Source organism: Nanorana parkeri, unplaced genomic scaffold, assembly GCF_000935625.1.
Source record: "Nanorana parkeri isolate BGI_ZX_2015 unplaced genomic scaffold, ASM93562v1 scaffold615, whole genome shotgun sequence".
NCBI lineage: Eukaryota > Metazoa > Chordata > Amphibia > Anura > Dicroglossidae > Nanorana > Nanorana parkeri.
In genome coordinates this window covers 797,743-825,426 of record NW_017306883.1, presented here as the reverse complement: position 1 = coordinate 825,426, position 27,684 = coordinate 797,743, and the positions used below count along the sequence as shown (strand labels likewise).

Sequence of the window (27,684 nt, the reverse complement as noted above, 5' to 3'; positions counted from 1 at the left end):
GTGGTGTATAATATAAGGGGGGAGGCTGCAGGTGGAGGGTGTGGCCTCTGCATCAGCTGGCAACCAGTGACATCACTGCTTGCCAGTAGCTGAGCGGGACACCAGCCAGAGCGTCCCAGGTTGCCAAGAGCTGGTTGGGTAGTTGTGCATGGCCCTAACGCATCTTCCCATCTGAAACCTGGGACGCTCTGGCTGGAAAGGGGATGGCAGGCACATTGTCCCCTCACGTGACCCAAAGAGATGCCACCTGAGGCAACAGCCTCATTATAGGGAAAGCCTGCTGGCACACACCACAAGATGCCTGCTGTTACCTTTGTTCCCCATAAAAGCTTTTTCAGTGCTCCTCTCTGATTTGGATTCACTTTGTCACGGGTTCCTGACTTCCTCTGACTTTCCCTTTAAGCCCTGCCAGCTGCTGTAACATTGTCCAATAACCATGATCTACAGGCCAGTAAGGTTCTTCTCATTGGACAGAGGACCGGCAGTAGGTGGAGATTAGCCATCAAGCCCGGACATGTCAGGCTCCTGTATTAGTTTAAGTGAAACTAAATCAGAGAGGGGCACAGAAGAGGCTTTTCTGGCTAATGGCGGTAATAGACTGCTCGGGATGTCTGTTATTAGGTTTTTAAAAGTTTGAAGTTGAGTGAGACATTTGAGTTGACAGAGTAGGATCCATCTTGGGTAAATGAGACCACATAGGAGGTGTGGGCGTATCGTACTTCCCATATGTGTGACAATAACTGTCTGCAGAGAAGTTATATATTGTATTAAATCCATATTCCAGGACACACTGGGGGAGAATTATCAACTTTGCCTCGCAGCAAGGCAGCGCAAAAATGGAACGGTGATACATTTTATAAGACAGATTTACTATGAGATCTCAGCTTGATTCATACATTCCTCCACTGCTTGAAACTACCTCTATGTCAATATAAATATGCCCCCCACCACTTCTTAATGTGCCTTTGTTTTAAATGGAATGTCTCATGTTTGCAATCATTTTTTACATATACGTGTAAAAGAAATCAATTTACAGTAAATAATGTTATGAATGTGTTTTAATGTTTTTAAAACCTTATTGCGTTCTGTAATGATATATTTACAAGGGGGCAGCCACATCTATTCATTATGCTCAGGAATTGCTTATACCAGTGGTGGCAAACCTATGGCACACGTGCCACAGAGGGTACACGGGGCCCTCTCTGTAGGCACGCGAGACTAGGTTCAGATCAACATATGGGTGCTCCTGAAGATATGCCCGACCGTCACCTGGGTATGCGATCCGGGCCGGCCACAATCATGCAGTAGCGGCCCTCCTATCCGGCATATTAGAGGGCTCTCGCAGGTGGAATAGGTGGAATATTCTCAGGTGGAATAGACCACCTGAGAGCCGCAAAGCCCCCCCGAGAGCCTGCATAGCAACCCTAAGAGCTACACAGCTCCCATGAGAGCCCATACAGACCACCTGAGAGCTGCACAGCCCCCCTGAGAGCAACACAGCTCCGCCCCCCGAGAGCCCAACTTAACTAGTGTGCAGAAATAAACCGCTGACATGTCTTTATATACAGCAACAGCAGCAAATATCAGTATTAAAAAGCAGACCTGGAATTCCAGCCCAGTGACTTTTGCCTAGTCCAGTTATAGCAAACCTATGGCATGCTGGCACACGAGCCTAGGTTCAGATTAACATTTGGGTGCTCCTGAAAATATGCCTGACCATCCTGTATCACCTCGGTATGTGATCCGGGCCAGCCACAATCAGGCAGCGGTGGCTTTCTTATTTGGCATTAGAGACCCATCGCTGGGGCCTCTTGGGGCCCTTATAGACCACCTGAGAGCCGCACAGCCCCACTAAGAGCCCACACAGCACCCCTGAGAGCTTCACAGCCCCCCTGAGAGCCCCTATAGACCACCTAACAGCTCACAGAGCCCACCTGAGAGTCGCACAGCCCCCCCGAGAGCCCATACAGACCACCTCAGAGCAACACAACCCCCCTGAGAGCCCATATAGACCATATCTGAGCCCCTTAGACAACCTGAGAGCTGCACAGCCCTTCTGAGAGTCCACACAGCCCCTCCGAGAGTCCACACAGCCCCCCTGAGAGCCTGTACAGACCACCTAAAAGCCCGCAGAGGTTACAATTTCAGGGTTGGCACTTTGAGATGCATAAGTTGGTTTAGTGATCCAGTTTGGGCACTTAGGATCAAAAAGTTTCACCATCACTGACTTATACTTTTGTGGCCCCATTTGGAGCTATGCGTGTGCACTGTATTGTAGCGACATGCAGGTGCGCTATCATTTGCTAATGTGCATTCCCTTTGTGTGTTGACCTGCACTATTGACAAGCGGTCTCAATACGTTTTTGAATTTAGCATTTGGAGTGGATAAAGTTAGCAGCCATTGACAAACACTCTTTAATACCTTTTGCCAACACACCAAAGGGCATGTAAAATGCATTTTTATGTGTTCCTATTGACTTTTATAGGCCTTCCAGTGCATTGTAACACTGGAAAGCCCATAAAATAAAAAAATGGACATTAAATGAATGGCACTGCGGAGCTAAGATGGAAACAGGCACTATTTGTATTATGGGGAAGGCTGATGCATAATAACTCATTACATGCTCACTAAAAAAAATACACTGTGCTTAAACAAGGGGTAGGCAATTTCAGCACTCCAGCTGTGCTAAAACCACAAATCCCATGATGCCTCAGCCTCTGGTAGCAGAGACGTATCTACTATAAAATGCTCCAATGGCATCCTGCCCAGCTTCTGGCAAAAGGAGACACCTGTGTGGGACCGTCTGGGCAGCGTCCTGCAGTGAAATCATTGGTTTCCAGGAGCTGGGCAGGACACTGTAGCTGTTTTCCTGCAGTGACGTTACTGGTTGCCCGGCGCAGGGCAGGACTCTCTGGCCAGTGTCCCCCTGAGCTCCTGGCAACCAGTAAAGTCACTGGTTGCCAGGAGCTGGCTGGGATTCGATTTTCCAGAACAGCTGGAGTGCCGAGGTTGCTTACCCGTGACTTAGACTGTTGCATGTGTGCCAAACTGTCACAGTTGGCTGTCCAGGACTGAACGTGCACATACTCCTTAACTGTCCCTTATTTGGAGAAACTGTCCCTCCTTTGGAACCAAATCCCTCTTTTCTCATCAGTTGCTCCTCTTTTTGGTCTGATGTACAGATACCTATGAAAATGTACCATTTAAGTGTTATTCTGCAGTATCTGATTAGATAGCACCTTAATATGTTGCTAACTTGCTTGAAAAACGCAACATATGGTCACTGATGACCATTACAGGAGGTGCTCCATCTGTGGCCCTAAGCGTGGTAAGCGTGGGACATCCATAGCACATTTTAAATGCACTTCCGCATGAATACCATTACTCCTACTTATTCTATGCCAGATTCTAGTTTTGCAAAGGGTTAATCTATCTTTGAAACAGGAATAATTATCAGCGATGGCTTCATTTAATGCCTCCGCTCGCCACCTCCATTCCCTTTACCTCTAATTATATTTTTCGCATTTCAAGCCTCCAGAAAGCGCTGGACGAGTCTAATTCTGTTTTTTTCCTCTCCTTTTCTCTGGAAGCAGCTGATATGAAAGCAATCAACATCCTTTCTGAGGTTTATTTAATTTTTTTTTTAACCATGATTATATATTTGTGAGAAACGCACACATGAAAAAAAAATATCATCTTTCAAATTTCACGGAGCGCAGAACACGGGGGAGCGTGCCACCGATTCCGGAATGTATTTTATGTAGGTAGCTGGCTAGGCGGCTGTGAGGGTGAGCCTGTTTAAGGCTGTTATGGGTCAGCGCACTTGGACTGAATAAACACTTGCTTTCTATGACTCTCACAGAGTTTTAAGCTCCCCATAGCCGAATCTGTGCATCTACGGTGTCAAAATAATTTTTTTTACCACGAGTGCATTATATGTGCCCCAATATGCGTGGACCCCCCCTCCCCAAATTATTGAGCAGCTGCACAAAAGCATATGTGACAATAAAGTATACCTTCAAACTTTATGAGATTAGAAAGAGGGACACCTTTTAGAACAAAGTATGTAAGCAAAGGATACATCGCTAGTTATAGACACAATGAAGAGTTAATAAGTAGGGACGCACCCTCTACTCTCTGCCATGTCATATCCCTTTCCTCTTCTGGGAGTATCTAATTATTGCCTGTGCTGGCCCAGCTATAATCCCCTCCCCCTTCACCTTCTGAACACCTTTGGGATGATTGCTGATGCATTCCAAGTCTTCTAATCCAACATCGTCACCTCACAAAAACTCTTTTGGCTGAATGGGCTCAAAATCCCACAGACACACTCAGAAACCTTATGGAAAGCCTTCCCAGAAGAGTGGAGGCTGTTAAAGCCAAAGAAAGGGGACCAACTCCATATAAATGCCCATGATTTTGAAATGGGATGTCCAACAAGTTCACGTAGGAGTGATGGTCAGGTGCCCACAACCTTTTGACCATATATCATATAAAAGCTACTATTTATATAAGGGAACAAAGAAAAGTAAACATTAACAATGTTGTTTTACTGACCTGATCTATATCAAGCAAATAAAAAGGCAGTTACCCTTTATGTAAAGAAAGTCTTTGAGGTCATGGTTCCATTACAGCAGGCGTATCTTAGAAATAACTCACAAGCAATGAAATATCAAGTTAACCAGCTTGAAATAAAACCCAATCCAACCCCAAAACTGCCGATTAAAAAAAGTATCGGGATAGCACACGTAGAGGAATTCAAAGGTATCCTCAGACACAATGCAGAGAGGAGGATTATAAATGAGTCCTCGTCTTTGTTTTATACATTCGAGATGGGAGAATAATCTGCCCGAGGATTGCTAGGAGCTGTATTTGAAGGAAAGGAGATTTCACATTTTTACATTTGCATGCTTTGAAGTTGTTATCTGGAAGGAGGTATTACAGACCCGACAAATAAAGGCCTTATTAAACTCTATCCCATGCCTGTACGCTAAGGTGGTGGCCATTTTGTAACCTGAACCATTGCAGGAGGTGACGGTAGCTGTGATGACTTTGTACTGATTGGGGTAATAGTAGATTGGCTTTATTATTGCAGCTCAAGTGTCACCCTATTTCACTTTGAACATGTACTGCTTATAGGTTTACCAGAAAGATGATATTGTTCATGGGAAGCGGTATGGAAGGCAACCCCACACCATTTTCCAGGTGTTTTCAGGCAAGTATAAGGCAGGTGTGAAGCTTCGTCAACAAAGCTCTAGAGAGGTCATGGTGCAGCCATTTTTGAATCAGGCTTTCCTTGAGCAGAGATCATATGACCAAGGGTCTAGGCTTGCAAATGTGTCCCCCTACCAGAATATGCCCCACTTACAGGTTTGTTTATATTATTAATATAGGGTTGCTTTGAAGACAAGCTTTCCATAACTTAACAAGTCTGCTGGAATAAATTCCTGATATATCATAATATACATAATTATATAAATGTTCAAACAACCCCCTTTTATCATTAAAAAGCAGGCCTTCAGACTTTGTGCCTTGGTGGAGATGGTGTCATCAGTCTGCTGCACGCAGGAGGAATCATATCCTCAGTATCTTCTCCCCCAATAATCAGACTGCAACATTTTAACATTGTAGCAAATCACAAGGTAATTTCCCCCAAAATAAACAAAATCCCCATCTTAGGGAGTAGGCATAGGAATAGGTGACCCCATTGGAAGATTTTCTGTCACCAATTGAGCTGGTAACAACTCTAAATATACCGATTTCCCCTAACTTTTTTGTCTCATAGACAATGGTCATCAGGGCAAATAGAAGGGGGAATCTCCCCAAGTGAGGACAAAGGGTCCAACCTTTCCCCGCTATATCCAAGACAAAAAAAAGTTTGCCTTTACATACACTTTTAAGTTAAACTCCAAACACAAACACCTTTATTTAAATATATTCCTCAATATCCACTTGTGTCACTGCTCCACATATCCACAGATCCCTTTTGATAAAGTCTATCGACGAAACGCGTCAAGGGAGAAACCTGCCTTAGCCCCTTACACCCGAGGACTCGCTTCATTCATTTATATGTGATTTTGAATCTACAATCTTGTAAGTGTATGTCTATGTGTGTCTTGGACGAATAAACTGTTTTAATACTGCACTCAGGCGGCTCCCCTGCTTCCCCTTCTTTCCATCCTTCTCCTCCGAGATATTGTAGGGGACACCGCCGTAGGCATAGGGGGATTTGATCGAAGGTAGAAGGAGAGAGCTGTGCCCAGCCGACACATCCATGAAGGACTGAGAAGGCAGCCGAGCACCTAGAGATTGTTTTTGTTCGGGACTCAGTAACTGTTTATCAGGATCTCAACTGCGAAGGATTCTTTATACATGTGATGTCCTCAAAAGGAAGAAAAGTAAATCCATCTCTCCTTAAAATAATCATTAGATGCACAAATGGACATGTTGTTGCAAAAGTAACATTATAATTATGTCGCTTTAGAGATAGAAACTTTGTTTTCACTGTGGTTTTCACATGGTAGTATACAGGTGAAACTCGAATAATTAGAATATCGTGCAAAAGTAATTGCAGTAAGTGCTGCAAAAGGGGCCCAAACCAAGTACTGAGTACATATGCATGCTTGTACTTTTCAGAGGTCCGATATTGTTCTATGTACAATCCTTGTTTTATTGATTGCATGTAATAATCTACTTTTTTGAGGTTGTGGATTTGGGGTTCTTGGGGTTTTCAAGAGCTGCAAGCCATGATCATCACAATTATGACAAATCACGGCTTGAACTATCTTGCTTTGCATGTAATGAGTCTCTCTCATATATTAGTTTCACCTTTTAAGTTGCATTAGTGAAATAAATGAACTTTGCACGATATTCTAATTATTCGAGTTTCACCTGTATGCATAAAGAAACACAATGTTACAATGTATAAGTTAGAATGAATAAGGAGACACAAGGAACTGCACATTTATGTTTATTACTGGATTAACAGCAGATCTAATGGTGAGAAGTAGATTGGGATTGACAGTTTTTTTTGCACAGTTAAAAACATTTATAACTTCGTAAATCGGATTTGGCATACGAAACAGGAGGTGATTTTTCACTCACATATTTGTAGTTTACTTTGATTCACAGCCAACCGAGCGCAACATAACGATATCATCCCTGCACCACATACGTTACCTTGTATGTGGAGCAGTGACATCATCAGTGACATCATCACTATGCTGTACATGGTCTGTGCAGACAGCAGAGCTGTGGAAGGGAGCCAGCAGACCCCACCCACTACAGAAAACTACAGGAGGGGGCGGAGACAAGGAGAGAGAGCAGCAATGACCAGTCTTTGTTACTGGAAGCTCCAAGTCTCACTCTGGATTACTGCACACATCTGGAAGAATTACACAAAGCTCACCAAGATTCAGGGAAGAATACACGTGACTTGTATTTAGAAAATATTTGCTTAGCTTGAAGCTTAGCGTTATCATGAAAATATATATCTAATGCTAGATTTTAAGGGAAGGGTTGTGGAAAACCTACTGCTGAGAAATAATGTCACTGGAATCATCGAGAGACATAAAGAGTAGCAGTGCCATTCAAACGTACTCATGACCACCAAGGATGGGAATATTATTTTGAGTGGAGTAGTAATGCTAAAACTGACCATGCCCTGTGCAAATTTCAACTGGTTGTTGATGAGCAGTTTGAACGAAAAAATATAACGGTGTGTGGTCAACTTAAAACTGATAAGGAACATTTAAAGAACTGATGGGTTCTAGAGGACACCGTATACATGCCAATGAGTGACTGATCCAGGACTATCTTTAATAGTAATTGGGCCCTGGGCAAGATTTTGCTGATGGGCCCACCACAACCCTCTTGCCTCCATCACCTGTCCCCCCATTTCCAGCCCCCGACCGTGTATCCACCTACATCTTCATCTGATAGGAAACTAAAAAAAAAAAATATATCTTTAAATGCAATAACACACTGGACTCAGGACTGCACCGCAATAACCTCAGAACTCTGCACACCAATGGACTCAGGACTCTGCACCGCAATAACCTCAGAACTCTGCACACCAATGGACTCAGGACTCTGCAACCCAATAAACACAGGACTCTGCAAAGCAATAGACATAGGACTCTGTAATGCAATAAACTCAGGACTGTTCAATGCAATAAACGCATGACTCTGTAATGCAATAAACACAGGACTGCACAACGCAATGAATGCAAAACTCTGTAATGCAATAAACGCAGGACTCTGCAACACAATACGCTCAGGACAACCAGCATCGTCCTCCACACCCGCCAAGCCGGCTCCCCTTTGCATTCCCAGCAACATCCTCCTTCTCTGCTGGCCAGGCAGTCCACTCCGCTGCAGAGAAAAGGCAAAGATGAGCACAGCTTCGACCACTCCCAGCACTCATCTGCTCCTTTATAGTCCGGTGTTCCAGTCACTCGCCTGCTACTCTCTAAAATTTGCCCATCATAGGCCCCGCCCACCCCTGGCACCCTCAGGCAGCTACCTAAGCTAGCGCCGGCCCTGGCTGCCAACATACCGACCGTTTCCCAGCCTAACCTGCCCCCGCCACCAGCGCTGTCACTGCTTCTGCCTGCTGATCTGGGTGAAAGGGACAACTGCTGTGGGCCCCTGTAAATTAAGGGGCCCAGGGCAGCTGCCCATTTTGCCCTGCAGTAAAGACGGCCCTATCCTGATCCAGTTGAAGCCTACTGAATCAACCTCCATTATCAATAGATTTTTACAGATTTAGAGCATACCAGTGGAAAACTGAAATCCAGCTTAGTATTTAGATATCGTGAGCCCCTGGCAACATCCCCACACCCCCCGTGGGTTTTGTCCGATCCACCACGAGAGCTGGTGACACTGCAGTAAGCTGCAAAGGTTGACAACGAGGGATACTTGCTCCATTACACGCATGGCTGGGCCTGTCTGCTGCCAGTCTGTGTTAAAAGAACACAAACAGCTAAAAAATGTAATAAGGTTATATACTTTTAATTACTGAGCAGTCACAGCCTCTGGCAATCGCTCCATTCAGAGTGCCAGTCATCAAATATGCTTCACCGTTCTGACCCAAGTTTGCTTATGCAAGCCACGTGCAAAGCGCAGTATATGGAGCAAAAAAAAATTTAAGTTGATGAAAAGAAGATAAGGGTCTCACTCCGGTAGACCGCACGAAGACAGATACAAGTCAGCACTCCGTGGAATAGTCCTGTGGGGCCGATAGCAATTCTGGATCCGCTGATATGGTTATCTGAGTCCAGCTGGACAAGTCTCAACCCTGCGAGGGGTCCCTGGGGACGGCGTCAGTGCCATAAGCAGAGTATCACTATGGACACCATGTTAGGGATTACAACAGTCATTATTGGGAATATGAGCTCTACACAATCTGCAGTACAAAGATACACCGGTCAGGTCTGTATCAGAGCTTGTTATCATTCGGAGAGGCCTATTATTTCGGCTCAAGTGAGCTAATAATGCGCAGCCATCGGTTGGCGGAGGAGTGAGAAAGGCTTTAGGTTGTTGATTCCAGACAGGACGGTTCACACACAGTTCACATTAGACATTAGCTTTTAAATGCTAGGCTCAGGGTACCGTCACACGTATGCATGACAGCGATGGCTGAAAAACAATGCAGTGTGTTGCAGTACCATTCATTATGAATGCTAACCCATTGCACCTAGACAGCGTAGCACAGTTTTTTTAGTGCACCTCCAAGGACAGATGTGTGCTGTGGCGCAGAAAAAATGCTGCATATCCTGTTTACCTGCGTTGTGGTTTGCTGGCAGTCTATTCCAAATGAAAAGGCTGCCTTAAGGCACTTCATGTTTATGCACAAATACCGCACAATGATTTACCGCAATGTTCTAGTATGTTAGAAGTATCACATTCAGCAATATGTTGTTGAAGGTTTCTCATTTATACAGGTCATGCTACAGCTAGTAGTACTTAGTCACATTAAACTGAAGTTGTCCTGTAATGCTGAAAACGTTTTGTAGCTTATTCAAGTCATTGAAGCTTCAAGAGAGCTTTGCGAACTAAAGAAGTGGCTTTAGGAAGCTAAGACTTGTCTGACTTCAACATTACAGAACAAGTCCAGTTGAATGTGACCAACTACTACTAGCTACTGGGAATGAGCTTAGGTTCTGAATGAACTGGTCCAAGCCTGGGCTCCTCCAAACCCGGAAGGAAGCTCTTTCTGCTACTGCTGCCTAATCAATTGTGGCCGAGAAATTCCCTGACTGCAGCTGCACATAAGCAGCGTCATTGACCTGGTCAATGACATAGCTAGGAAACAAGAAACGAAAAAGGGCGCCTCCATAGTGTAAAAATGTAATTTCATGATAAAACACACAGCTTAGGCTGTACTTTCAAAAGTTCAGTAGAATAAAAGCATGTAGAAATTCGATGGGAACTCGGAACCTCTAGCAGCGATAATCTGGAAAGATCTATTACATCAGCGTCCTCTGCCCCTATATGTTTAACAGGTTTACGCGTTTCTGGGGCACGCCCCCTTCATCAGAACCTATCCATGTTTCCTAGATTGGTGGTCTGTTTGACCTGTGGGAGCTGCCTCTTCAGTGTTTCTTTTATCAGAGCTGGCCATCTTGCAATTGAAGGCGCTGGTGTCGTTTTTGTTGCTTCGTCCAATGACATATATGGTCAATGACATTGACCTAACATTAGCCATCTGGCCATATAAAGTCAACAATGTAAGCCGAAGCATCCCGTGCCTTTATTTGTGTGCAACTACGGGGTGAGGATTGCCCCTACCCACCGTTGATTGGGAGGGGGAAACCCAGGTTCCTCCTGGGTTTGGAAGAGCTTGGGTTCACACTTGGTACAGTCCAAACCTGAGCTCATCTCTACTAGCCAGATGAAACACGGGTTTACAATGCATTTAGGGATTATTTATATGTGTTGCTATATGTTTTTACATGTCTTCTGGATGGTTTCAAATTATTCAACTACTTTGGTACCAATACACAGAAGCACTACCCATTTTGGAGTGGAGTATGGGTTATTTTGGACAGCAATTCTGGAGCTGCATGAAGTGAAAAAAAAATGCTTCCAAGAGGAATAGGGTAACATTTAGAACATAAACCTGGACTTTGGGATTTTTGTAAAAAATACCATTGCAGTAGTAGCCCTCCATCACATTGCAAGGGTTAAATTGCCATTATTTCTAAGTCTAAAGTGATATTAAACTCAAAAGGTTTTTTAAAGGTATTTCAGATGCGGATGAAATCACTTACAAGGGATGCTGCTCCTTGATGCTTAAAAGTTTTAGTTTCCTAAAGAATCTTATGGTCCCCTGGGCACTGGCCCTGCTACACTGTTTTAGAGTGGCTCCTTTCCCTTGCAGGGTCCTATTGAGCCACCCTGGTGTGTGCTAGAAAGTTGTGTGTGTCTCCCAAAACAACAGGCACTGCAAGGAAGCCATTCCCCTGCTCCCCTCTCCTACTTTCTACAAGCTAGTGGATGAACAGCTGCTGAAAGTGCATGACTGTTAAGTGTTTGGGCAAAAATGTAAAGTAATGTATATTTTAGGGATGCACCGATACCGGTTTTTCGGTAACAAGTACCGATATTTTATTTTTTATTTACTCACAGATACCAAATACTGATACCGGAAGTCCCATTAAGAAAACCAGGTGACGTGTAATGACTTGCTGTCCAGCTTACTGATTAGCTGGTAAGCCGGGCGGCATGTCATGACTCGTCACCCGGCTTTCTGATAATGAATCAGCTTTTATAGAGGTTATAACTCTCAAAACACCTTTTTGGTTCGATGTGGATTTTAGATGTAAAGGTTACCTTTCAGGATCTAGTTATAGAGGGAGGTTGGGTTGGTTACAGAATATGTACAGCAGTGGTCTCAAAGTACCGGCCCGAGAGCCGCTACTATGTGGCCCGCAGCCAGCTCAGAAGTCAGCTACACGGTCTGCATTTCTGTCGGATGCAGACCGTGTAGCTGATTCTGTGCCGCCACTCGGATCCTTTCGGGCAATGTTCTTTCAGCAAACGCTGGCCGAAAGGATTGATTGGTAAGGTCTGCAGCAGACCTTACCAATCAACCGCTGGATCACCAGGGATCGATGTGCTTCCTCACAGCCTTCTCCCTGCAAAAAGGTAAGCAGGAGAGGGTGCTCTGTATTTTATTTTACGTGCGGGGGGACTGGGAATTATATTATTTTAAATGTGTGTGGGGGGGGACTGGGGTTGTAATATATATCTATCTATATATCTATATACAGTATATATGTGTATGGGGGGGGGGGGGGTATTATTTTATATGTACAGGGTTTGTATTTTGTTTCCTGTATGGGGGAGTAGAAGTCTATTAGGCTCCATTCACACCTGTATCTTTAGGTGCAATTAGGGATTCCTGCATCAGGAACTTACGTTTTCCTGTAGCAGGAATCCTTAACCTGGCGTTTACAAGTGGCCGTTGTCACCTATTCAAGTTAATGATTAGATGACAGAAGTTGCATGTACACTGCATGTAATGATATGTGATATGATTACATTTGCTTAGGAATCCATCACTTTCCCTGAACGTAATGATTGTGCATCCAGGGAGAGTGATTCCTAACCGCATGTAATAATATCACATACCATTACATGTGGTGGGCAGACGTTTACATGCAGCAGCTGTCACCTGATCATTAACTTGAATAGGTGACAGCTGTCACTTGTTAACACCAGATTAGAGATTCCTGCTGCAGGGAAACGCAAGTTTCTGATGCAGGAATCCCTAATTGCACCTAAACGTACAGGTGTGAATGGGGCCTTCTTGTGTGTGTATATTAGTGTCTGTAGTACCAAACCGGATATAGTTAAATTTTATTTTAAAGTATGAAATTTGACAAGTGGCCCCCATGAGAGAAAAATAAATGTCGAGTGGCCCCCGAGTGAATTGAATTTGAGACCCATGATCTAACGCAATGTTGCAGTTTACCAGTCCTGTGGATGTGGATTTCTTTCCCCCTTGCTTTCACCTGGTGATTTCTGTCCTAGGGTGACAATGGTCACTCACTGTGCTATATCTACAGAGGAGTAGCCTTCCCAGCCTAGCCTGCTCCCTTGATTTTGGCTACAAACTCCTCCCCCTCTCCTTATCTCCATTAAATAGAGGGGCCTTCCTTTGTAGTTCGCAGAATATAGCTGGGAACGCTAATAACATTGTTTATAATATCAGTTCAGCACATTGGAACTTACAAGGACACTGGAACTTACAAGGACACTGGAACTTACAAGGACACTGGATATTTATTGTACTTGCAGAAGATATCCATAGTCTTAAAAAAAACTGATGCAGCCACCACATCTAGGGACTGGTAAGCAGCATTATATTCCATTTTACTTTTAGGGTTTAGAGACACTTTAAATGCCAAGAACAAGTATAGGAGCTACGTTATGTGTTAGGGTAAAGGGAGGGTTTAGTGTGAAAGCTTGTTCAAGGTTTAGATTAAAGAGACTCTGTCATTAAATCAAATGAGTCATTATAACATGTTACATGCACAGCATATGAGGCTTCTCTCAAGTTTATTCTCCACAACGCCGATCACTATGTTTAATGCCTTTCAGCCTCTACCGAACCTCGGTGAAAATGTCAATTCCTTAACAGCGCTGATGAATCAACATTTAATAGCGGTAGCTGCATAGTACTTGTTGAAGGAAATTGAAAAGGCTTTGAACTTATGAAGTATTTTAAGAAGACACTCAATCTACTGCATTCAGCAGTTGCCATAATAATAATAATAATAGCGTGTGATCCATTCTTCATCCTTGAGATGTTTACCATTATACGCCTTCAATAAGTGCACTTTTAAAAGCAGCTTCTCTCCTATAAAATACCCAGGTCCAGGCAAACCTAGAATGTTTTCATACATAACCTTCAACCTTTTTTGCTCTTTTTGTCTTTTGATGGCGGTCTTAATGTAATTCCAGTTTCAATGTCCTTTTGTTAACTATGTGGAAGCAAACAATTAAGCGCACAGTCAAAATATATTTGCGAAACAATGATTACCTGCCAGAATATTTGCAGCCTTGAAAAATGTATAAACCAGCTTGCTAATCCTGGCATGCCGGATGCTATATAAAGTCATAACCACGTGGTCAAGACAATACAAGTTTGGATAGTTAATGAGTGTGGCAGGCCCAAAATAAAAGGAATTGGTACTTTGTTTATTGTTTTTTCCTTATAGGCCAGTACTGGACCAGAAGCTTCTGAATTCAATGCTCAATTGGCCAGTACTGTCCCAGGAGCTTCTGAATTAAATGCTCAATTGGACCAGTACTGGACCAGGAGCTTCTGAATTCAATGCTCCATTGGCCAGTACTGGACCAGGAGCTTCTGAATTCAATGCTCCATTGGCCAGTACTGGACCAGGAGCTTCTGAATTCAATGCTCAATTGACCAGCACTGGACCAGGAGTTTGTGAATTCATTGCTCAGTTGGCCAGTGGACCAGGAGCTTGTGAATTCAATGCTCAATTGGCCAGCACTGTACCAGGAGTTTGTGAATTCATTGCTCAGTTGGCCAGTACTGGATCACAAGCTTGCGAATTCAATGCTCAATTGGCAGGCACTGGACCAGGAGTTTGTGAATTAATTGCTCAATTGGCCAGTACTAGACCAGGAGCTTGTGAATTCAATGCTCAGTTGGCCAGTACTGAACCAGGAGCTTGTGAATTCAATGCTCAGTTGGCCAGTACTGAACCAGGAGCTTGTGAATTCAATGCTCAGTTGGCCAGTACTGAACCAGGAGCTCGTAAATTAATTGCTCAGCTGGCCAGTACTACTGTAGATCAGGAGCTTGTGAGCTCAATGTTCCAATTGCCCAAGAACAATGCTTGTGAGCTCAATGTTCCAATTGCCCAAGAACAATTGCCCAAGAACAATGGAGCTTGTAAAGAGAGTATCAGGACTTTGATGAAAAATTTCACAGTGTTAAAAACAAAGAGCTGAAAGCAGAAGAAGGCGAAATTGCCCATTGAGACTGCTGTTGTTTTTTTAAACAATTCTGTTGTGATAAACATAGACCTATGTTTATCCCAATCATGTTGTACTGACTGAGAAAAGCCTGACATCAATGCTGGGGCCTACAGAGTGTTCTTACTCCAAAAGAGCTTCACCCACTCCTGTGTTTAAGGCGACTGAGTAGGGACCCTGCTCCATACTGGAATGTCCCTAGTCTAAATTTAGTGCTGGCAGCTAAGCTGTAGCCAGCCCGAGCTTTGTTTCTTTACAATAACTTGGTTTGTTGGGTTTCCCCTAAGCCCATGAACATTGTTTGCTTCTGACTGCTACTGATGAATACAATGTAATTGTTTTGTGAATACGTACTTTACCTTGGCTAATGACTGGAAGGTTCATGTCACATATGTGGGCTGGGGAAATAAATAAATATTTAGGAAGACCATCTAGAAGGGCCTTTCTTCCCAGGCTTTGCTTTGAGGGGATGTGTGTAAAGGGTCCAGTCTTTGCCTCCCAGACCTGCTGCCTGCGGAGGGTGTGAGTCCAGAGGTCCTTGCCTCTCGGTCCTGCTGCCAGGGGAGGATACAGCTCTAGAGAGGTCTAGTTCATGCTTCTCAGGCAAGAAGAGTCCCGCTTAGTCAATTATCCAGATGGGCTTAAAGATCCACAATGATAAATTGCCTGCCTGGGCTTCAAGGTCCACAACTGGTCTGTGAGGGGGCGGAAGATACGTAAAGGTAGCTGTCCATTTGGCCTAATGAATCTGCAATAGCTTTTGGCAGAAGTTAAAGATACTACAAGATGCTACTGAGCAAAGGGAATTTTTGCTGCTGTTTTTGGGTATCCTGTATCTCCAACCCTCTCTACCCTGGACAACTAAACCAATGACTTATCAAAAAGATTAACAGAGTGGAAGCCTGTCTGTCAGTCACCATTAGTGGGTTAGTGAGTGTCTGGGTACAGCTACAGGCCAGATCACTATTAGAAAGGCTAGGAGGCTCATTAAAATGCAGCAGCTCCTATGGGAGAACCATTGGGGCCCATTCACACATTTTTGTACATTAACACACAAACTTTTGTGAGTTGAGGTGCATTTCGTCAAGGTTGCTCATTCATTCTTAGTGGGCTCTTAGCAGACCTCAACAAATGAAAAAATACATCTGTATTCACATCCGTACATTATGGTGCGCTATGGTGAAGTTTTCAAATAATATAGATGTGTGTTTGAGTGCCATTCAGAATGAATGGCAACGCACCGCAATACTCATATACCCTCATATTACCTTAGCATTGCAGTAGCACATTTATATGAGACTTTTTGATAATTATTTGAGTGGTGCAGCAATCCACAAGTGAGAATCTACCCGTATAGTAGATGTAAACTCTAACTTAATGACATGTAGTTTGCTGAAGCCCTGTGTATAATACAAATGTATATTTTTATAAAATTTAGTTTTTATCTTTTTTTTGCATCTCATCTCTAAAATAAGCTGCCTGCCACTGCTCTGCACAGGCTTCCTGATAGAAACAACAGTGGGTAATGTACATACAATGTGTGTCAGAACAGCTTTCTGTAGTCTCTGCCAGTGGCAGATGTGACTGGGTGACAACACATGACTAAGGTAGTTCAGAGATCCCCATTAGCCCCCCAGCCCGTTATAAACATCAACCTCAAATCCTCTCCCTGCTCTAAATATTACCAACACACCAGGGGTGGAGTTCAGTGGCCACAGCAGCCTTTTATTTACAAATCCAGTATAAATAAAGTAATTATAAATAACAAACAATGACCTAACCATATGAAATATCATGTTTCTGTTCCGGGAAGACACTATGAACCGTAAACAAACTTTGCTTCAGCGGCCACATTTTGTACCCGATGCCCCCAGCTGCAGTACACCACCTTGAGGACGATATTAATTGACCTCAGACCCATACCGGTCCCTACTACCAGGTTGCAACCAGTGGACCTTACCACATGGAGGAGACCCACACCGAAGATGGGTCCCAAATTACTTATCAATAATCCTCAGCTGACAAACTCCTTCAGGGATCCTAACTGCCAATCAACTGACGTGACTTGCTACAAACCAATCCAACGAGTGGGAGGGATGCTCGCCTCTTATCAGCCGATCTCGGACCTGTGTGACCCCTCCCAGCAGCCCACTTCCAAAACTACTCCTGGAGGATGATTTCGCCCAATCCAGTAAGTGACTCTCTTCTATTCACTTTTTCTAACTTTCTTCAAACCTTTTGAGCCTGGTTCCCCTTCACACTTTTGTCATGTAGACCTTCATCTCATTCTTTTCTTTCCTAGCTCCAGGCCTATTTGAAACACAGTTGGGAGACAGTTTTCACTCCATAACAGAAAGTTCCTGAACAGGGATCACTTTAGCACGATACCAAACCATATGAAATGAAATTAATATGAATATGTATTATAATGAAAATGGAAGATTTAAGGTCGAAAACAACTATTGAATTTATAGTAATATGTTAAAGATTAATATGAGACGCTAGTGTTTGGGTTTGCATCTACTTGTTTGGTCTAACGGTGAGGATGATGACCAGTGTTCACGAGAAACAGGGGAGCTTATAAGTTTGGTTTATGTAGAGCACTGCGTAATATGCCAGTGATATAGAAATACTTTAAAAAAAAAAAGCTTCCTTAATCAACATTACAGAGGTGCAGAGCAGTCATGAAGTGGTTAACAAGGACAAAATCATTTCCATTATAATTGCCTTTATCACGCCAAAAATTCCTTTATGTTGCAAGCATTAAGCAATTTTGAAGACACACAACAGAACCCAGTGCCGCATGTGGATCGCTGGGAAATGTATTACGTCTGAATTATGCAGGCCTTCTAACAGCATCCGCTATGCATAAGTTCCCATTGACTTAACGGCCAACCCATTCTTTACAGAGAAGGTCTGTATTAAAAGGCAATTAGAAAGCGAGTGTTATATCCCCATATATTGTCGGGGAAAATTCATGGGAGCAGCGCTTTTATGATTTCACGTTAATCTGACCCTGAAAATCTATTTGCAGCCATCAATCCGGCACTTCAAAGAGCCACCTCTGGATTACAGGATAAATGGGGAGATGAGAAAATCGATGCAGACAGGCTGTACACAGCAAGGTGGATAACACTAATCTTTCCAGTGTGACAAGTCCCTTCTTCAGAGTGCCGCACTCGGTACAGCGCGCAGATGGTACCAGGGTCTTCTCTGGTCCCCCCACTACACAAACACAGCTCAGTGGTGTCCAGGAGAGAGAGATAAAATATAAATTACCCAGAACGAGATAAAGAGCAACAACCACAGCCTCTAAAGTTTTGTCAACAGAAAATTGTAGCCAATTTTCAGCACGTTAGACTGCCCTAAGCAAAGGAGCTCATGACAGGGTGAAAAAAGGAAAGAAGGGATAAATCTAGGGTCTGGTAAGGGAGGAAATTGCGCTATGGAACGGGAGGAGCACTTTGAGAAGACAAGGGACCAAAGGACAATGGGCTTGGGAAGAAGATTGTCCCATCCCCTCCCTCCTCCTTTTATTGCGTTGGTCAGAACTTAGGTTTAGGGTTTGCTGTAATGGTGGGGAGTTATTAGGAAGAAAGTTTTAGGCATGGCATTCCTTGATGGTGTTGCTCCATTCGCTTCACTTTGGAGAGATGTCCTCTCATGTCCTGTTGTGTCTATGGGACAGGAATTGAAAAGAAATATCCTCAATAAGACACACACAAGACAAAATAAATAAACACGGGTTTCTTAAAGGAGAACTATGGGGTCAGTGTTTTTCCCCATAGTTCTCCTTATGGTAACGGGAGGACACAAACTAGCGTCCTCCCGTTATCCTAAGCTCAGTATACCGCGGAAATCACTCATCTCATAGTTCTCCTTTAAGCATTCCCTACTTGATCCAAAACTAACAAAATGTTTTGGTTTTATATACACTTTAACAATTCGAATGAATAAAGATTGATTATTGAGATTTTTGGATAAACCTAGTCCTGAGAGGGTCTCCTTAAACAGTCAGTGATTATTCTTTTTTCTTCCTTGGGTCTCTGACCCCGTCAGGTACCTACATAAATACAAGCAGCAATCCCCCTGAAATAGAATGGGTATTATACTTACCCCTCTGGAGGCCCGTGTCTCCTACCTCTTACCTCCAATGAAAATATAATTTGTGGCAAAGGGCTATGCTCTCTTGAAGTATGGAGGGTGTGAAGCACTACCATAACTCCAAACTGTTCTTCATTTGAAGGGTTCGTTTCTCATTAACAACCATTTTCCTCCTCACTTGTTCTTCTTTTTGGTCTGATGTACAGATATCTATGAGAAGGTCCAATTTAACTCCCAAAGGTTTTATTCTGCACTAGAACCTTTATTTTATCTGTGTCCACTGCCTAAATACATTGTGCTAGAAGGTGTCCCTCTTTCTCATCTTAGAAAGTTGTGAGCTGTTGTTTCATTCCCCAACTCCTACATCACTACAAGACTCAGCTGTGACGTAGGGTCATAGGATGGAACCACAGTGTATGGTCGCCTCCATTACAGCACGGCAGCTTCTGTATGAGTCTTCAGCATTGTGGACCTTCGAGAGGCATCTGACACTTCTGAAGGTCCAGAAGGCTGAAGAGTCTTACAAAGGCTGCAGCGCTGTAATAGAGGGGAGGTAGGACACACGAGCCTCCAGTTCGTTAGTATATTACCCATTCTTTTTCAAGGAAGTACAATTTCCATTTGATTAAGGAAACAACAGGGCCTCTTTAAGCTGAGAGTTCAGCGGAAACATTTCCGTACAGGTGCCTGCTTCAAACTGAAGGCCGCCAAGCTGCATAAGACTTCAGAGTCGCCGTAAATCTTCGACTACGTGTAATAAACAGCTGTATGATCTAGGGACAGGGCATACCATACCACTCCAGCTGCACTCAGCTATGAAATGAACTTACTGTAGCATGCTAATCAACACACCACGTTTCAAAAACAATTTATAAAATATATACATTTCAGCTGCGGCTGAAAATTCATTCTGGACACGCTGCAAAGTTTTCCTAATGGAAATTACTGTGATTTTTATTCTGCTTTACAGCCTTATTTATCTCTGCTCTGCTCCCCATAATAGATGGTGAAATTGGACTTAACATGAGCTATGAAAGCTCATTTTACGGCAAGAAAAGCAAAGGAGTCTTTCAAGGGACACAGTTATCCAAATACTAAAAATATCAAGAAAATATTAGGTGCACATCGTAAAAAGGTCACTCTCCCATATCTCCGTGTAGGTTTTAAAAGAAACCTATATGCCAAATTTTAGTCTGCTTAAGGTAAAAACACTTGTAAGTTTGGGAGGCTTGGCATGGGGGTCCTATAGCGTAAAAGCAACTGCAAAGAGCAAGTCCTCTGAATTTTGGTTCTGATTCACCAGCAATGCATGGGAGCACTGACGTCAACAGTGACTACAGTGAGTGTGAAGATGGTGACATTGGCACCCACAATGTAAAGCTTCTGTAGGCCCCTGACCTAACATGGGGACCACGGGTCAGGTGACAGGTAGGCTTTTACATCATGTGTAATGTCACCTCGTAAGTCGGGCACTCAATCATGAACCTAGAGCCCAACAGCAGTATGAAAGAGAGGGGGGACCCGGTGGTATACCTGATCTGGTTGGGTCAATATTTCCTCCTCTCTTTGCCTCCGTCCATCATCAAGATGGCCGCCGGCAGTGAGGTACATCACCATGCATGCTTGATGACATCACATCACGCATGTGTGGCAGCTGCACCAGGTGACACCCACCCCGGTGCTTCTGCTGATACCATCATGCACCTAACCCTAAAAGTCATGCCTGTGGCTGTCAGAGTTTTGCAATGCCCCATGGGATTTGTTGTTTCACCACAGCTGGAGGGCCAAAGTTTTCCTACATTTAGTCTAGGGAATATCTGATTGCCTTAGTGGATCAGGAAGGATTTTTTTACCTTGCTGGAACAAATGGGTTCATGGTTTTAAAGGGCTGTTTGCCTTCAACTGGATCAGCTGAGGGTTTAGGGTTCTGAAGGGGCATTTTGGAATTTTGGGTAAACTTGATGAATGTGTTAATGTTGGCACATACTTTCCTCCAGGAGAACAATAATGATCAGAAAGGGTCTTGTCTTTTAGATTTCCCCCCTTAGAGATCAGTTGGCCACTGGTGGCTGCTTGTGCCCCAGTCTGCTGGCCAACCCATGTATAAAACACAAGGCTGCATTTGTGTATTTTTATTCAGATAAAACAACTAGTCTGGAGTTGATTTTATTAAGTCGATGAGAACGCTAACAACAAGAAAACAAAGACTGTTCTCTTTGAATGACTTCCACTGAGATTTAAATGAATAAAATTTCCAGCCCACACAAAAATAATCTTTTAAGTAAACAGAAGAAAATATGTTTATTAGTTGCAATCCTGACATCTCGGCTCGCTTAATTAACAATGGCGCAGCGTTTGTCTCTCTGAAAATAAAAGAAAAGCTTCTTTGCGTACTCGGGCTAATTAAAGCCGTATTTCGCAGTACACTTATCACCTACAGATGACGGCAGCCATTTTGTAACTCTTGACAGTACTGCGCCTTGCAGGTTGATCATAAGGGCCCATTTAGACCTTGGCGCCCTGATGCGTTGCTTGTCTCTTAATGTGTGTTGCATTACGGTAGCCCATTTAAATAAGAGGGCTGGTAATGCACCAACAAAAGAGATATGCACAATTTTTGTCAACATAGAGTGCAACAAGGCATGATACTACCCTGCTGTACGTTGTGGTGCACTGTGACTTATGTGCATTGAAGCGGAGTTGCCTTGGTGCATTAGGGTGTCATTTCAAAATGCCTTAACGCACGTAACACGTGTTAATGTACAGTAACTTGTGTGGTCACATGCACTGTGTTTCTACCCTAAGGATTTGCTGAGACCCCGAGATGAGCAGAACGGTGACGGCCGGCTTTGTGTAATGTAAACCCTTTGTGTAATGTAAACCCAACCTGATATATCAGGTAATATGTAGCCTTAGCACTTGTTACTCCTTAACAGGCTGCCACTTCCACCTCTACTATAACAGTGACCGGTCAGAGATTTGGAAGTTTGCATCTGATAAGATCATTAAAAAGTTCAGTTTCATGGAGCATTAATGAGTGAGCTGGCACTTATACTCACTTTCAGATATGCCTCATCCACAGCCAGTAAAACTGCTAGCACTGGATCCACGCTGATAATGCTAGTTCCTAAAGGTCAACTTTACCCAAATTTGATATTTCACTTTTGAGCGGGTGCTGGTGGCTAAATCAGTCCCATTGAATCCATATACTGTAAAAGCCCCCACTCTTCTGGGAAGGCTTTCAACAAGATTTTGGAGTGTGTCTATGGGAATTTGTAACCGTTCAACCAAAGGAGCATTTATGGTACTGATGCTGGATGAGAAGACCTGGACTGTAATTGGCATTCCAATTCTTTTCAAAGTTGTGCAACAGGTGTCACAGTTCCTTGTACATTCATCCGGCGTCGGGTTTTGCCTCCTGTCCGAGCTGCTTGGTTTCGTGTCAATCCGCCCTGAACCTAGGTGTTAAAAGGCTTGTGCACCTGTGCTTTAGTGTTTGAGCAACGTGTCTCCACGCCAGTAGCCAGACCTCTCTGTTTCATGTGGCAATGCTATTTGAGTATACCTTGTATTTTGTGTCTTGCTTGCTCTTGTTATTTTCAGTGTTCCCTTCCTCCTCTGCTCTTGCATTCCCTCTGTTTTCTGTCTGTGCACCTCTTTAGTTTGCTGTGGCTGTGAGTTCTCTCCACAGCATTGTTTCCTGCTCTGTTTGTGGTTGGCTCCTGCTCCTGTTTCCTGTGGTTATTGTGCTCTGCACTATTGTGCACCTTCCTCCTTCCTCATGTGCATTTCCTTCTGCTGTTACTGTGTATCTCTTGTCTCTGTGGGTACATCTGTTGTGTGTTCCCTTCTGTTACATGCTCCCTGTGTCACTCATGTTCCCTGCGTCTTCCCTCTAGTGCCTGTTTTCTGTACCTTGTACCCTGTATGCACCAGGGACGTGCGGTCAGGGGAGGCAGATGAGGCAGAGCCTCACCTAGAATTATGGAGGAAAAAGCTGTCAGCTTTATGTCTGAAGCTGACAGCTTTTTCTCCATTCAGATCGGCATCTAATAGGTTACACAGCAGGGAAATCCTCCCTGCTGTGTAACCTGTCACGGAGCCTCAGCGGTGAGGAGCAAGTGAGGGACAGGCAGGCTCCTCCCTGTCTCTTCCTTCCTCCTTTACACTAGCTTGGGGATGGGTTGGGGCGGGGCTTCGGCCGGCGGGGGGCGGGGCTTCAGTCGGCAGGGGCGGGGCTGGGGAATGCCTCACCCTGAGCAAGAGGAACTGCACGTCACTGGTATGCACCCTGTGTCTTGTCCATTGTGCTGTGGTCCCGGAGTACCCGCTGGCACTGTGCCTGCACAGGTGTGTCAGAGAGCCGCAACCTGGGATCGGCCCTGCAACTCAACATCCACACCATCAATGGCTCTGGTGAAGACCAGCCGGCTACTAAGAGCCTGGGACTCTGGATGGCACACCTCCGTTTGTTGTGCAGTCACACTGCCCCTGCATCTCCAGAGACCTGTATCCCTGCACATTTTCTTATTTAGTCACAATATACTGCTCCGTAAGACCCAGAGTTTATGATTCCTGGTGCTCCAGTGCCCTAATCGTGACATTAGGGCTCTCAGCAGGTGACTCCAATTTCTCCACACCAAATGCGTCAAGCCATATACCAGATAAACAGTCATACTGGAACAGAAAAGGGCCTTCCCAAAACTGTAGTCGCAATTGTCTAAAATGTGGAAACACCTGAACTCAATCATTTGGAGTATCTACGTAATTCTGGTCACATAATGTAGATCATTACTACATGTGTAGGTTACGTTATAGGGTGCCAATTGCTCCATTTGTCCTACTATTTGAACAACAAGACTGACCTACTAAAAATCTCCTGTGTAGCTCTAGTTTAGCCTAATGAGGTGACTGCCAGCAAGCCATTAAATCTCTTGAAAGCAAAGATTTAAACTACCCATCTAGCTTAGCCAAAAGGCTAGTTATTGGTGTAAGTGTATACCAGACTTGTTACCAGACATCTTATGAATGATCTTTTCATGTACAGTAACAATATTAAGCTGGCCAAACACTCAGATTCCAGTGAGCTGTGCAAGAGAAATCTATATATTCCCTCATCCATGCTAAACAACGGGGAAGGAGGAATCTCCCCTACCAGCTCTCGTATTGTGACAGCCTGCATTCATGGCTATCAGAAAATCTGAACAGGAACTGCATTTGGTTGGCTGAAGTCATTGGTCGACAGACAATTTTCCGCCTGGCTCCTTCAATTTTTCAGCTGAAGTTTTCGGAGCCAGATGGTGCTGGGCAGGGCCACCTACTGTTAAAATTTTCCTGTGAAATGGCTGTTATTCCAACAGTGTAAGCTTTATCCACTGAAAAGAATGCTTACTCACAGCGCCAGATACTGCTGAAATGATGCTTCTAAGTACAGGAAATGCACATGCATGTTTGCGAAGGTTTGATTTTAAGGTGGAAAATTAGACATGCAAAGCAATTTTTCAGCCTAAGATGGTAAACACATTCCTCCTCTGCAATTCAAATGTTCAGATCATATTCTCCTGGGAAAGATCTTTCAAAGAACACACACGGAACTCAAAAATGCCTGTTTCTTCAGGCCTCTATTTAATGTCTAGGTGAAGCCTTATTTTAAAGCAGGAGTGTGGGCAGCATTACGTCAGCCTTGCAGTCCTAACACGAAGTACTAGCCAACTCATCAGAACATTTGTGAGAGGGCTTGAGCAAACCATATACTGTGATTGAAACTATAACAAATGGCTTAATGAAGTCTAATTAGGAGTAGTAGTCGGCTCACGGAAAAAGACAAAACTCTCATCTGTGAAAGGCGCAATTCAAATTTCCGGTCTCCGAGTTGCTTTGCAGACTCCGGGTCAACTCACAAGTCCAGATTACATATTGTTTCACACGGCTCTGCGTTATCGGAAGACAGTCTTAGACCAAATCGCCTTAAGCGTTCCAATTAGATTTACCAATTAGATTCCATTTGAATTCCGTCGAAGACTTTTCTAAACACCTCAATGTTTCATTGTTTTTGGCCTGAAAAGTCTTAGAGTGTAGCGGATGGAAGCAAAGTGTTGATTCTGTCTATAGTATTGAAGAACAAGCTCATCTTCACATCCCATTTCCTTAATAGCAACAAATGAGATAGTTGTTTAAGAAGAGAAGAAGTCAATGAGCCAGCTAAGGACAGTTTTTCTTCTTAATCTTAGTAATGTTGAGTGTCGATCACCTCTGCCCGCAAAGCAGCTTCCATAGGAGAGCACGGGGTCCTCCTGGTACTTGGCTTTATATCTCCCAGATGAAACCAGTTTATTAATTGCAATTTGATCCCGAGTTTCACCACATATTACCATTTAAAAGCAACTACTTTTGCTGACATTGCAGCATCATTGCTATTAATATTAGCTAACTGCTGCTGGCAGTGGTGTAACAATCACCATAGGCGGTCCAGGCGGTCGCTAAGGGGCCCGGGGCACAGTGGGGCCCGGCCAGATGCCGTGCGGGCCGCCTGGGTCGCTATGGGATCTTCTGCTGTTGGCTTTCACTGGCGTCTGAAGACGAACACGCCGCTGTTCAGATCATCTGTGCAGCGGGGCGTTCGTCTCCACAGTCAATGAGAGCTAGCTTCAGCGGGGGAGCAGGCTGGACCCGGTGTTCTATCAACGTCGCGAGCCTCTGACGTCACTGGCAGTGGCCCGTGCTCGGCAGCGGAGGAGGCGGCCTCGGTGACGAAGAAGGAGGCGGGCCCGGCGAAGGAGGAGGTAAGGAGTGCGACCAGCCCACCTGAGGGTGATCCTGCAGAGCCCACCATAGAGCGTCTATGGTGGGCTCTGCAGGGTCACCCTCAGGTGGGATCTCGAGTGGGCTCTGCAAGGGGTATAACTAGAAATCAGGGGGCCATATACAAAATTTTGCTATGTGGCCCTGTGATTTCTAGTTACGCCCCTGGCTGCTGGCAATTAAAATGGAAACATAAACTGACTGCTGTTTAAGAATGAAAATGAACAACTTCTTTCTTATACATTTAAATACAAACATGTAATCTTTATGTAATACAGAGCAGAATCCCCAAGGTATAAACCAATGTCCTACCCTGAGGTCCCCTCATAGTAACCCTCCATGCAACCTTAACATTAACCCTCTGTGACACATTAAATGTTCTTGCAACCCTAATTCCCCCTGCAACCCTCTCTGTCTAACACTATCCCTTCCTGTAACCCTAACACTAACCCTCCATAAAACCTTAATACTAACATAAACTGTAACCCCAACACTAACACTCCCTGTAACCCTCACATTAACCCTTCACAAAACCCTAACAATAACCCTTCATGGAATCTTAACACTAACCCTCCCTGTAACCCCAACACTAACCCTCCCTGTAACCCTCACATTAACCCTTCACAAAACCCTAACAATAACACTTCATGGAACCTTAACACTAACCCTCCCTGTAGCCCTCACATTAACCCTTCGCGAAACCCTAACAATAACCCTTCATGGAACCTTAACACTAACCCTCCCTGTAACCCCAACACTAACCCAGCTTAACATTAATTCCAGCTCCCTAGTCAACGCCTCCCATACTCGCCTCCAGGACTTCACTAGAGTCTCTCCCATCCTCTGGAACTCTTTACCCCAACCTGTCCGTCTATCTCCCACCTTGACTGTCTTTAGGCGTTCCCTAAAGACTCATCTCTACAGGGAAGCCAATACCACCTCAACCTAACCACTGAACCATCACATTCTCAAACAATTCATCCACACACAGCTACCTCCTCATGTATCACTTCCCCCTCCCTTTTAGATTGTAAGCCCTCAGGGGCAGGGCCCTTCTTACCGTCTTGTCTTGTATTGTATTGTTGTTGTAATGTCTTCCTCATATTGTAAAGCGCTGCGCAAACTGTTGGCACTATATGAATACTATGTAATAATAATAATAATATTAACCCTCCTTGAAACATTAAGTGTTCCTGCAACCCTAATTCTCCCTGCAACCTTCCCTGTCTATCACTATCCATTTCTGTAACCACTTACCCTCCATGAAACCTTAATACTAACATAAACTGTAACCCCAACACTAACCCTCCCACCTGGAGCGGATCCCGACTTAGATGACGGGATCCGCCCAGCTGCGTGAGTGACAGCTGGCTCTGCCTGCCTAGAGGCAGAGCCAGCTGTACCCGCCCCCTCCCACGTCCATTCCGCCAGTCAGCGCTGGCGGAGTGGGGAGAAGGGAATCCAGCCCCTCCCCTGTCACGGCAGAGAGCCGTGACAGGATCGAGAGGTGAGCGAACCCGGTATGTTTTCCCTCACCTCCCGATCTACTGAGCCGACCTGTGACAGTCTCATTGTCACAGGTCGGCTTAGAACTATGACGTGAGTGGAAATCACTCATGTCATAGTTCTCCTTTAAGCCTATCATTAACTTCCCCCCTTTAACTCTCATAATAATCCTTAATGCAATCCCAACACTTAACCTAACAATAATCCTCCTTGTAACCCTTACATTAGGCCATCATGCAACCCCAACACTAATATCA

At 44.3% G+C, this 27,684-nt stretch overlaps 1 protein-coding gene across 1 annotated transcript in view; it reads right to left on the bottom strand.

The window, feature by feature from the left end:
* Positions 1-27,684, bottom strand: part of LOC108792216 (GDNF family receptor alpha-4-like) — a 387,381-nt gene that overhangs the window by 114,066 nt on the left and 245,631 nt on the right. The window lies entirely within an intron of this gene.